Source organism: Babylonia areolata, chromosome 6, assembly GCF_041734735.1.
Source record: "Babylonia areolata isolate BAREFJ2019XMU chromosome 6, ASM4173473v1, whole genome shotgun sequence".
NCBI classification, from domain to species: domain Eukaryota; kingdom Metazoa; phylum Mollusca; class Gastropoda; order Neogastropoda; family Buccinidae; genus Babylonia; species Babylonia areolata.
Window position 1 is genome coordinate 39,939,789 of NC_134881.1, and position 12,580 is coordinate 39,952,368.

The window sequence follows — 12,580 nt, forward strand, 5'->3', positions numbered from 1 at the left end:
TCTTGCTTCTTGTTGTTGACCCTCATGACCTCTGTTTTCCCAATGTTGATTTGGAGTCCAGTCTTCTCAGCTTCTTCAGCCACACGACATAGTTTCTCCTGCGCATCTTGCTGCCTGTGGGAGAGAAGACTTATGTCATCTGTGAAGTCTAGGTCCTCCAGCTGTTTTGTGAAAGTCCACTGGATGCCTGTCCTCCGATCTGCTGTAGACTGCCTCATGACCCAGTCAACCACCATCAGGAAAATGGTCGGTGAGAGCAAACAACCCTGACGGACGCCGGTTTGCACACTGAAAGGTTCCGTCAGTTTCCCGTCGTGGATCACTTGACAGGTGGCGTCTTCGTACATTTGCTGGATGATGGTTACAAACTTTGGTGGAAATCCATAGTGGTACATCAGTCTCCAGATGACATCTCGGTCGACACTGTCAAAAGCTTTTTGAAAGTCGACAAAGACTGTGTACAGGGGGGTCTGCCACTCCAGGGACTGCTCGATGATGATGCGCATGGTTGCGATGTGATCGGTGCACGAGCGATCTTGTCGGAAGCCTGCTTGTTCGTCCCGAAGTGTCTTGTCCAAAGCGTTCTTCAGTCTCTCAAGAATGATTCTGCTCAGTACCTTGCCCGGAATAGACAACAGCATGATTCCCCGCCAGCTGTTGCAGGATGAAAGGTCCCCTTTCTTTGGCAGCTTTACAAGATGTCCTCTTTTCCAGTCTTTTGGCACTCGCTCCTGTTCCCAGATCTTGCAAAGGAGAGGGTGCAGCATCTCAGTTGAAGTCTGGATGTCGGCCTTCAGAGCTTCAGGTGGAATTCCATCTGGGCCGGCTGCCTTTCCTGACTTGAGGGACTTGATGGCCTTGACGATCTTGGTCTTGCTGGGAGGGTTGGTGTTGATGTCGAGGAGCTTGGTAGGTGGCGGGATGTCTGGTGGGGCGGGTGGTGCTGGTCGGTTGAGCGTTTCTTTGAAATGCTCCGCCCATCTTGTTCTCTGCTGTTCTTCACCAAGGATGGTGTTTCCGTCTTTGTCCTTGACGGGCCGGCTTGGGTTGCTGTTTTTCCCGGAGAGTGTCCTGGTAATCTCATACAGGCGCTTCATGTTCCGCTGACCTGCTGCACTCTCAGCTTCTGCTGTCAGTTCCTCGATGTAGGTTCTTTTATCTTTTCTCGCACTTCGCTTTACTTGTCGGTTCGTCTCCCAGTACTGTGCTTGTAGCTCATGTCTCTCGGCTTGATCTTGCGTGCAGTTGATCTGGTCTTTCAAATGCTTCCTCTCAGTGATGAGTGTCCAGGTGTCTGTTGATAGCCACTCTTTGTGCTTCCTCGTTTTCTTGCCCAGGACTGTCTTGCAAGTTGTTGTCCAGGTCTCTCGAAGGCTGTGCCAATGTTCTTCTATTGAGTCCTCTGGGAGTTGGGAAAGCACACTGAACTTGTTCCTCAATTCAATCTTGAACTCTTCTGCTTTGAGTTTCTCCTTCAAGCTGTGCACGTTGTACTTGTGCGATGGTCTTGCAGCCTGGTCGTTGTAGGCCTTCAGCTTGGTTTTGAGTGCTGCCACAACCAGGTGGTGATCCGATGCTGCGTCTGCGCCGCGCTTTACCCTGACGTCGTGCAGGCTTCGTCTCCACTTACGACCGATGGTGATGTGGTCGATCTGGTTCTCGGTCTTGCCGTCAGGGGAAACCCAGGTGGTCTTATGGATGGTCTTGTGGGGAAACAAGGTGCCTCCAATGACCAGGTCATTGAAGGTGCAGAACTCCATGAAAAGTTCTCCATTCTCATTCTGTACTCCAGTGCCGTGTCTGCCCATGATGAGCTCTCTGTTTGTGTTGTCGGCGCCTACCTTGGCATTCAGGTCTCCCATGAGGATCTTCATATCTCTTTTGGGTGTCTTGTCTATGACTGCTTGGACTTGTTGGTAAAAATCATCCTTCTCTTCGATGACTGCCACGTTGGTAGGAGCGTAGCACTGAATGATGGTAACCTTCCTGCCCTTTGAATTGAAGCGTGCCGTGAGGATCCTTGGTGACATAGGCTCCCAGGACAGCAGTGCTCGTGTTGCTTCGGGTGTCATCAGCAACGCTACTCCATGGGTGTGGGGTTGGCCTTCTTCCTGTCCAGAGTGGATGATGGTGTCTCCACTCACTAGTTGCGTTCTTCCTGATCCTGTCCATCTTGTCTCACATAGGCCTAGAATCTTCAAGTTGTACCTTTGCATCTCACGACAGACTTGAGCTGTTTTGCCTGTCTCATATAGGGTTCTGATGTTCCAGGTCCCTATCCTGGTTTTGGCCTTGGTCGTCAGAAGAGTTGTCGGCGCACTGGCTTCCCAAGGGCTTTCACCAGCTCGCGTCATGGGCTCTACCAGAGAGTACCCCTCCTGGACCAAGCAGTTCTCAGGGTTTGTTGTTGCAGTTTCTGTAACAGTCTTCTTTTTACAGAACCGGGTTGTTAGCCTAATTCAAACCCCAAACCTGGAGGACCAGTGGGTACTATTCGTCTGGTCTCTACCCTTGACCTGTCTGACTTGGGTGGCCCTACCAGGAGACGAATCTCCCGCCAGCATAGCTCTCAGGGTTATTGAGACACGCAAGCCCCCCAACCACGGCAAGGTTGCACCCACTGGGAGGAACATGTACGGAGCAGAATTGAGAACCTTGCTGGACCTCAGGAACCTCTCCTTTCAACTGTGAAGAGACGCAAGCTGATATGGTTTGGGCACAACACTTGACATACCAGTCTGTCCAAAACAATCATGCAAGGCACCATCGAGGGCGGGAGAAGAAGACAGCGGAAGAACTGGCATGAGAACATCAAACAATGGACCGGACTCCATACACGTGAGCTGCTGCCGGCGCCTGCTGACAGAGACAGATGGAGAAGGGAGGTTGCGTTTGCGGTCCTCAGGTTTCCCCCAATGACTACTTTGTAGTTATGGACCTGAGGTGAGGTGAGGGTGAGGTGAGGATGTGTGTCTGAGCTGGTACAGTCTCTATGAAAAACGCGGAAAGCCACATGCAAACTTTTCAGTCCTGGCTACAGATCATTCAGCTGTTTGGGACCACATGCGCTTTGACGGCTTTCTGAAATCTTCTTCCACAAAAGAAAAGGATGAATATATGTAGAGTGTGTTCAAGATGAGGTTTGGGTTGGGTTGTTTAAATCAGTTGGACGATCGTAGAGAAAAATTCGTTTTGCAAACACTTGAAATCTTGCCCTGGCGTGGATCGCTTTTTTTTCTCTTCGATATTCACAATTATTATTAAACATTCTCATTCTGATGAAAGCTGTTACCCACACTGAAAGCGGGAATGGGGTGGGGAAGAGAGGGGTGGGGGCATAAAACTAAATATTTCAAAAGCAACTCAATTGTATACAGTGATCCTTTACCACTAATCAAAAGGCATAAAAATCACACACGCATATTGTTCATCTGCAAAGATATCTCTGGTACTTAGAACAGCCACAACCAAACGCAAATAGGAATCGACTGCAGGTTACAAAAATAAAACAAGCAAACAAACAACGATGACGACGACAACAACAGATATTGTTTCAGTAACACACAGCTGGTTCCATTGGCCTAATAATACGGTTCTTTGTTCAGAGCTACAGTTAGGAGTTTGTGTCATACTCGCTGTTTGGTTCAATGTTCTGTACCGCGACGAACTTGTTTAAAGAAGACCTAACAGTTTGCAAGTTTACGGTACATGACATCAAAATGGGAGAGTTTATATTGTACTCCCTGTTTCGTTAGATAATCTTACTGCATCAAATTTGAGTAAACAAGGCCTGTCGGTTTGCAAGGCATATTCTTAACATGTACGGCACATGACACCAAAATGGTGGGGGGAGGGGTTGTATCGAACTCCCTATTTGATCAATATTTTACCATATGAGACGTGCAGACAAAATCGATTGGTTTGCATGACATAGTTTTAACATTGTACCACGTCGAACTGGTGTAAACTATGCCCTGCAAACCACATGTGTCCAGTTTGGCACGGTGCAGTATATGACACCAAAAGAAGAGTTATTCGCCTACCACTGATGCAGGCACGATGTTCTTACCACATCAAATTTGAGTATACAAGACCTGTCAGTTTGCAAAGCCTTTTTTGACATGTAGAGTACATGACATCAAAATGGGGGAGTTTATATTGTACTCCCTGTTTCGTTAGATAATCTTACCGCATCAAATTTGAGTATACAAGGCCTGTCAGTTTCCAAAGCCTTTTTTGACATGTACAGTATATGACATCAAAATGGGGGAGTTTAGATAATCTTACCGCATCAAATTTGAGTATACAAGGCCTATTGGTTTGCAAGGCATATTCTTAACATGAACAGCACATGACACCAAATTGGGGGGTAGTATTGTACTCCCTGTTTGATCAATATTTTTACCATATGAAACGTGCAGACAAAGCCAAGTGGTTTGCAGGGCCTGTACCACACCGAACCAGTGTAAACTATGCCTTGCAAACCGCATGTTCCCAGTTTGTCATGGTGCAGTATATGACGCCAAAAGAAGTGTTATTCGCCTACCACTGATGCAGGCACGATGTTCTGTTCACCAGTCAGCTGTATCTTAGATTGTCCAAACTGCAGCCACCAAAGGTGTTCGTCAAAGAGAACAGTTCCTTCAACAGTAGAAGGCGTTAACCGTGGTGTGGTTTGCTAAAGCATGCATTGCAGATAATCCTTACATTGCGTGTTTGCGTATCTTAGCAGCAGTGATCAAAGTGACATCCATCAATCTGCTGGTGTAATCTGTAGAAGGACGGGTGGCCTACAATGATGCGCTCTGCCTCCTTAGCACTGGGGCCAAGAACGCCAACAATCTTCTTTTTTTTTTTATAGTTGCAAGGATTACAATATACACAGTATACACAAACTTTATTGTCTATACTTTGGTACAGAGATTTTCTTTTTGACAAAATATTGACCACAACACAGGGGTGCCACATGTGTGATAGTCATGTCCGACAATGACCATCAGTACAGCAGAGTAGGCAGCTGCTGTCCTGACTGTCTGGGCTGATATGATAATCGGTCGTGTCCGACTATGACTTTCAGAACGGCACAGGACGCAACTGCTGTCCCGACTATCTGGGCTAGAAATGGATTGTAGTGGAGAGTGTCTTGCACAAGTCACATCCTCACTCTCTCGGCCAAGAAGGTTTCAGGACAGTCAGTGTATGGATGATTCTCAAAGACCAACCAGCCCCCAAGGCTGCAGCATTATCTGAGCTATAATGTCAATATAGTGGGGAATGTCTTGCCCAGGTTACATCACCACTGTGTTGGCAAAGAAGGTTTCAGGACAGTCAGAGTTGGGATGGACCCCAAAGGCCAACTAGCCCCAAAGTCTGCAGCACAAAGTGCCAGTACAATCACACCTCATTGTTTTAGAGTTATAGCTGTACATACATTCCCTTTGCAGCGGAGAAACCACTGATCATACAGCTTATATATATATATATATATTTGTAGCCGCGTACCGGGGGGTTATTCAAGGGTACGGACGGTACAAAAGAACTAAACTAAATGATGACTGAATGTATTAAAGGACAGACAAGATCCCGCACACAGGCCAGGATCATATAGAGGCCAGTCACAAATGGGTTTTTCTATTGTTTTATTGACAATAATTAGATGAGAAGAAAACCTAAGAGAAGAGAATAGAAGAGAAGAACTAAGAGAAGACAGTGCCTGGAATGACACAAACAAATGTCAGAAGTACAACATGTCGGCACAAGTGAATAATAAAGCACATGTATACATATTACATGGAAAGATTACCATTTGGTATTGCATATTTGTGGAGACCAAACACTGAAATCAAATGACATTTCTAATACATTTAAATAGTGCAGTTAAAGTGACTGAAGCGATGCTGACTTGGTGAAAGTACACTGACAGTATAGATTAGGTAAAGCTTATACTGTGTCAAAGTCACTCAAATGAATCAGTTTATCATGTAGCACTATACTGGAGTATGCCGTATAGGAGAGAGCATGATAACTAAATTACAATTAACAGACTGATACATATCAGGTGGTTTTAACCAATAACTGATATTAATCCAACACTATCTTGTAATCACAACAGCAGAATACTACACACATCTTAGAGTACTGAGCACACTGTAGCAATACAACTGATATCAGCATGTAAAATAATACATGAATAATAAACAAGATAATAGAATCAGTGGCTTTGATATTATACTGGCAAACTGATAGACCAGATAGTAAGTGAAGAACCATCATGGCTTAACCATTAAGTGGTGAATGAACTTTATGCACTCACTTGAACATTCTGGAACAAACTATTAGTTTCCAGAGACGTCACTGACTGTCGTTAAAAAGAATCAAATGGAATACTGCTACGAGCATATGACGACATGGCAATTTTCTAGGTCAATCATAGCCGAGCTGTGACTAACATGTCAAAGCAATAACTGAACAAAGCAATAACTGAACATACTCATATGAACACAAGTACTGTGTCGAACAATACAATTTACAAATCAACACATTCTACACACTAGTACTTACAGCAATACCTAGCGAGGTGTCAGCCATTGTGAGAACACAAACGACACACACTCACACTTCCCGCGACGCAGCAAGAGAGAGAGAGAGAGAGAGAAGCTCTGATCAGATGACTGACCAGGTATGAAATGACCACTCATCACTCACTGTGCCAATTTATGCAGGTTAAGCGGACTACAAAGACAGTCACGTGTGTTGCAAAGCAGATCGGCACTAATCAGCCCAAATCCGATGAGAACTGTGTTTTTACAAGGTGTTCAGTGACAGATTTCTAAATGATTCCTGAACCAATTTACGTTGGATAAGTTGCAAAAGAAAGAGCTCAACACCTACTTTATAATGAGTATAAAAGGAAGTGTTGTCTCGGTAACGGCGCCTTGTGGGTAAAGGGTGGAGATTTTTCCGATCTCCCAGGTCAGCATATGTGCAGACCTGCTAGTGCCTGAACCCCCTTCGTGTGTATATGCAATCAGAAGATCAAATACGCACGTTAAAGATCGTGTAATCCATGTCAGCGTTTGGTGGTTTATGGAAACAAGAACATACCCAGCATGCACCCCCCCGAAAACGGAGTATGGCTGCCTACATGTCGGGGTAAAAACGGTCATACACGTAAAAGCCCACTCGTGTACATACGAGTGAACGTGGGAGGTGCAGCCCATGAAGGAAGAAGAAGAAGAAGAAAGATCACTTCTTTCAAATCTACACAGAGCCACAAATCAACGAAAGTATATCACCATACGGACTCTGGAACGTGGACGAAACGGAGTTGACCACTGTACAGAAGCATGGGAAGATTCTAACATAAAAAAACCTTCTTGCCTTATCGGCAAGGTTGTGAACTCCGAAAGGAAAGAACACGTCACTGTTATTTGTGTCATGAATGATGCAGGGGACAGGGAGGGGAACTTCTACCATCATCTGTCCTCGCAAAAGAATGAGTCAGAGTCTTATGAAGGCCATGCCACCCCAAACAGTTGGCTTCACCAGTACTGAGTGATCTACAAGAAAAGGGCGAAGGGGATCTGCACCCCTGGTCTGACCATCTGCACAGAATTCTGTCCGAACTGTGAATCAGAGTAGTTTGACATGACTGATCACAATGCAGACATCACAATCAGAGTGTACTGATTCGTTAAAGGGGACACAAAGTGAAACAGCATCATGCTCTGCCCTGGTAAATGGGTAGATAATTACAGAAACAACATATCTACTCATTTAAGCACGTATATTGATTGAAACTATCAGCTTGGCGAAACTTATGGCGCCGCCATATTGGGCTTGGATCTCTAGAAAGGAAACAGTAAGAGGTCAATTATGACGCAAAAATGGCTGTGCTTAAAGCCAACGTTTAGGACTGCTCTGTTTAGGGCAACTGTGCGAAACAATGGATGTTATGTGATTCAAACTGCAGGACCATCACATTCATAGATTTCAAAAACTGCGACAATCAAATCATTGTCTCTGCTATATGTGCGTTCTTCGGGCACAACGGAGTTGGCATTCACGCAGTTTCCACATCACACTCACAAATTTAATCCGTCTGTGTCGTTGACGTTTCATCAGCTGGTGTTAACTATTCTTCGGTAAACACGTGTTCAAAACCATATGAAACTTAACCAAATTCATTATGATACATTCCTTGCACTTTTTAAAGTAATTACACAAGATTCTTTGATGCATTTGATTGGGTTTCGTTTCAACTGATCCTGGTTGTTTATTATTTTGCTGCCACCATTTGGAGAGAGTTCATGCAAGGGGTAAATTGCCCGTTGTATGTGGGGTAAAACGCTTCAATGGCGTTTGTCCCAACAGTCGAGGCATTTTGCCCCATACCATGGGGCAAAGATTATGTTAATGAACTTGCGTTTGAACCGTTATAAGACGGGAATGCAGCTGGGTTTAAGACAAAAAAGAGGTTTGAATTCGCACACATGAAAATATCTTAACAGTCGGTCATTTTTTTCATTTTGCTAGAATTCACCAGAAATGTTACTACAGTTTCCCTTGGGGTGTCCTCCTTGACACACACACACACACACACACACACACACACACACACTGTTGTTCGTCCGTCAGCTCGACGAGGACCACCTTAGTCATCCTGGGTCTCGGGTTGTTGGGGTTGGTGTGTGTGCAGATGGCTGGCTAGTCCAATCTGCGCCCTGAAGGTTCTCTGGCAGTGTGGACAGGGGATGGCGCCCTGAAGGTTCTCTGGCAGTGTGGACAGGGGATGGCGCCCTGAAGGTTCTCTGGCAGTGTGGACAGGGGATGGTGCCCTGAAGGTTCTCTGGCAGTGTGGACAGGGGATGGTGGCGGCAGTTGGGGGTTCCAAGACTCGGGCTTTCCGCGCCTGTCTCCGCTGCTCAGCAACAGCAGTCCTGGTGGCTTCACAGGTCAAAGCACCTTTGAAAATGGCAGAGCGCCATGTGGACCTGTCCACAGTTGCATGCTCCCATGTGTCTGTGTTGATGTTGAAGGCCTTCAGGGATGATTTCAGCGTGTCTTTGAAGCGCTTTTTCTGGCCTATGCTGGAGCGCTTGCCCTGTTGTAGCTCATCATAAAAGAGTTTCCTTGCCAGCCCATGGTCTGGCATGCGAGCTACATGTCTGCCCAGCGAAGATGTGACTGGCGTGAATGCTGGGCAGACCAGCACGTGAGAGGACCTTGGTGTCTGGGACCTTGTCTCACCATTTGATCCCAAGGAGCTTCCTGAGGCAGGTTGTGTGGAAGTGGTTCAGTTTCTTGGCATGTCGCTGGTAAACTGTCCAGGATTCACGGGCGTACAGCAGGGTAGGAAGTACAACAGCCCTGTACACTTTCAGCTTAGTTTCGGGGCTGATGCCTCTTCTATTCCACACATTGTTGTGTTGTCGGCCGAAAGTGGCGCTGGCTTACACGATCCACGGGTTCACCTCTTCATCGATGGTTGCGTTTCTGAACAGTGTGCTGCCAAGATGAGTGAACATGTCAACAGCTCTCAGTCGTTGACCCTTGATGGTGATGTTGAGTTCAACGTAGGGCCTTCCTGAAGCTGGCTGATGTATTACTTGGGTCTTCTTGGTACTGATGGTGAGACCGAAGTTGTCACCGGCATCAGAGAACTTGTCAAAGCTGTGTTGCATGTCAGCTTCTGAGGCAGCGTTGAGGGCACAGTCGTTCATTCATACAAAAGATACTATCAAAATTTAACATGATATTTCTGAAGAATAAAATCCTTGTCATATCTTGCCTTGCACGGTGACAACTGTAGATTGATGAACGACGTCTGAACATAGCCTGTTGAGCTCCAGAGCTTCCTTGGTGTGCAACCAAGTGACGTATCAGAACAAGAGACCATTAAAAATAAACGACACTCACTGATCGATACGTCATTTGGGGTTTTTGCCCTTTATTCTCTCTTTCATTTTTTGTAGCATGTGATGATGGAGTCTCCCGTCGGACCGACAGATGAGTACTCGTAGGCAGGCAAGCTTATCTGTCGGTGTGTGTCCTCATATGGGAGAAGAGGCCGATTCTTGATGCGCATCACTTCCCACAGGTGTTGAAAGGGAAAACGTCCCCAGAAGTTGAGGCCTGCTTCCTTCGCTCACGCTTCTCCTTAATGGCCAGCGTTCTCTTGTTTTCAAACGAGCCTGGTTGCCTGACCAGCACAGGTGACTTTTTTTTTTAATGAGGAGGAGTTGTGCAGTCCCTTCCCCACTCTCTCGCCTACCGACGCTCACAGTCCAACAGGTGCAGATACTGCCACGTGTAGGACGGCCTCGGCAGGTGCAGGTTTTTTCTTCAGAGCTCCATCTCCTAGGGGGACTTCCAGCCAAGGATAAGAGCTCCCCATGCCCTTTGGTCGTCCTCTTCCGCTTTCACAGCCGTTGGGAAAGGTTTCCTTCTCCGCCTGGTCCGTCGTTGGGAGACTTCACATGTGGCAGGTAGTACTGGGTTACATGGTACCAGTAGCAAGGGCTATGCCCCTGTCTATCTGTCCATGTGAAAGAAAAAGCACATGGACAGATAGACAAACTGACATATATACAGATAGAAATACACAGATACATACATACACACAAACACGCACAAACACACACAGGTGACGTTGGTCACCATAGTATTGGTGTTGGGGGTGTCGGCTGTGTCAGCGGTCACTTCGGTTATTACCCCGTCTTCACTCATCATCATCAACTGCAACATAAGTATTTTTAACAAACAATAAAGTGTGGTCACTCTCTCCATTCACATGGTACACAACTTCAAGTCAGTGCTGCTTTCGCTACCGATTCAGCTAGCACACAGGTAAATAAAAGGTAGATTGGAACAAACCCAGACACTTCCTCAAAAAAACGGAAGCGCCGGGCCTGTCCTTATACCGATCATTTGACATGTGCACACAGCAGCAAAGACAGAAGAAATGTGCAAACACAAATTAGCTTTTATTCAATTTGGTGGGGTAAAAAGTATGATGGTTGTACGTACTATATAGAAAGAGGGAGACAGACACACAGACAGATAAGTTACTTACAAACGAGCGTGTTGCCAAAAACCAGCTGTGCCTGTGTTGGAATTGGTGGTCCTGAATCCTGAGTGCAGAGCGGCTGGCTAAACTGGGTGAAGATATCTTCTTCTTCCTCCACCGTCATGCAAAGCATGCCCACAGAAGGTTAAAAGGTGTGAGACGGGGTTCAAAGCAGAAAGAACGGACGTGTATGGACAAAAGGCTAGAGAATGGTTAGTGTGGACGGCGCACACACACAGAACATATACAACACAAGTTCAATGGGAAAGAACACAGTTTAGGACACCACGCCCACCACCACGACCAGGACCATTATCATCATCATCATTTCTCCTCCTCCTCCTTCCAACTTCATTCATCATTTCTTTCTTTCTTTCTGTATTTCTTTCTCCTTCTTCGTCTACAACAACAACAACTACTACTGCTGCTGCTGCTGCTGCCTCCTTGTTGTTTGCTTTTTGAACATTACGGTTTTGTAATGAACATAACCGTATTGAAAAAAAAAAGAAACAAATCTGTTGGAACATAGCGAACGGTTTCCCACCACATCCTTTCAGTGGTATCATTGACAGTTCCACACAGAGTCTGTCTATCAGACTGTCACCATCTCAACGTCAGTACCCTTTGTGGAGCTATCATCGTAACGAGGCCATCAGACCACCATCTCCGGGATACCCTCCACCTGGTTTGACTCACTTCAGTGTGCTTTAGTAACCTGACAATTAAACGTATAATTTTTTACTGTAGCTTGATGAAGCCTTATATACACCAAAGTGTGTCTTCACAAGTGACTGAGAACGTTGATTTTTTTTTTACTTTTTGCATTAATTATCAATTGTTTCGCTCGTCAGTTTAACGACTTCTCTTTTACGAAGTCCTTTAAGTAACTTCCTGTAATTGTATTTCGATATTTTGTTTCAATTTTCACCCTCATTTCACCCTCATTTGCCCAGTTTCCCCCAACTCTCCATTCATTCACATCTCCCACCCCTTCTAACCGATAATACTCAAATGTACACATAAATACTTTAACAAAATGTTTTCAATCACCGATAATAAACAAAATTCCTCCTCCTCCTCACTTCAGTATTGTGTATCTATTTCATAAGCACGACACAACAAACTAAGATGCAGATCTCCCTGATTTGGTTATTGCTTTTCTTGTGGGTAATTGTTCAGCCGCGCGGATTTGAAACTGAGTGAAACAATCCAAAGTCATATTTGTATCCCTCTTTAAGGACAGCATACATTCATTCAACTGTATTAAAATGACGAGAAGGCCTGCCCAACACAGGCATGGAAGTGGGGTAAAATCAAGAGACATGAAATAAAATAATGAGAGAAAATACCTCGCAGAGAAATTAATTGTGCTGGAATCAAAGCCGGGAATATTAGGACAAGGCCTATGTATGACAGTTGGTCTTTTTCGACTATGACCATCAGAACAGAAGAGAAGGTAACTGCTGTCCCATCTGGGCTGGAATTTGATTATAATGGCCAAGAGGGTTTTAG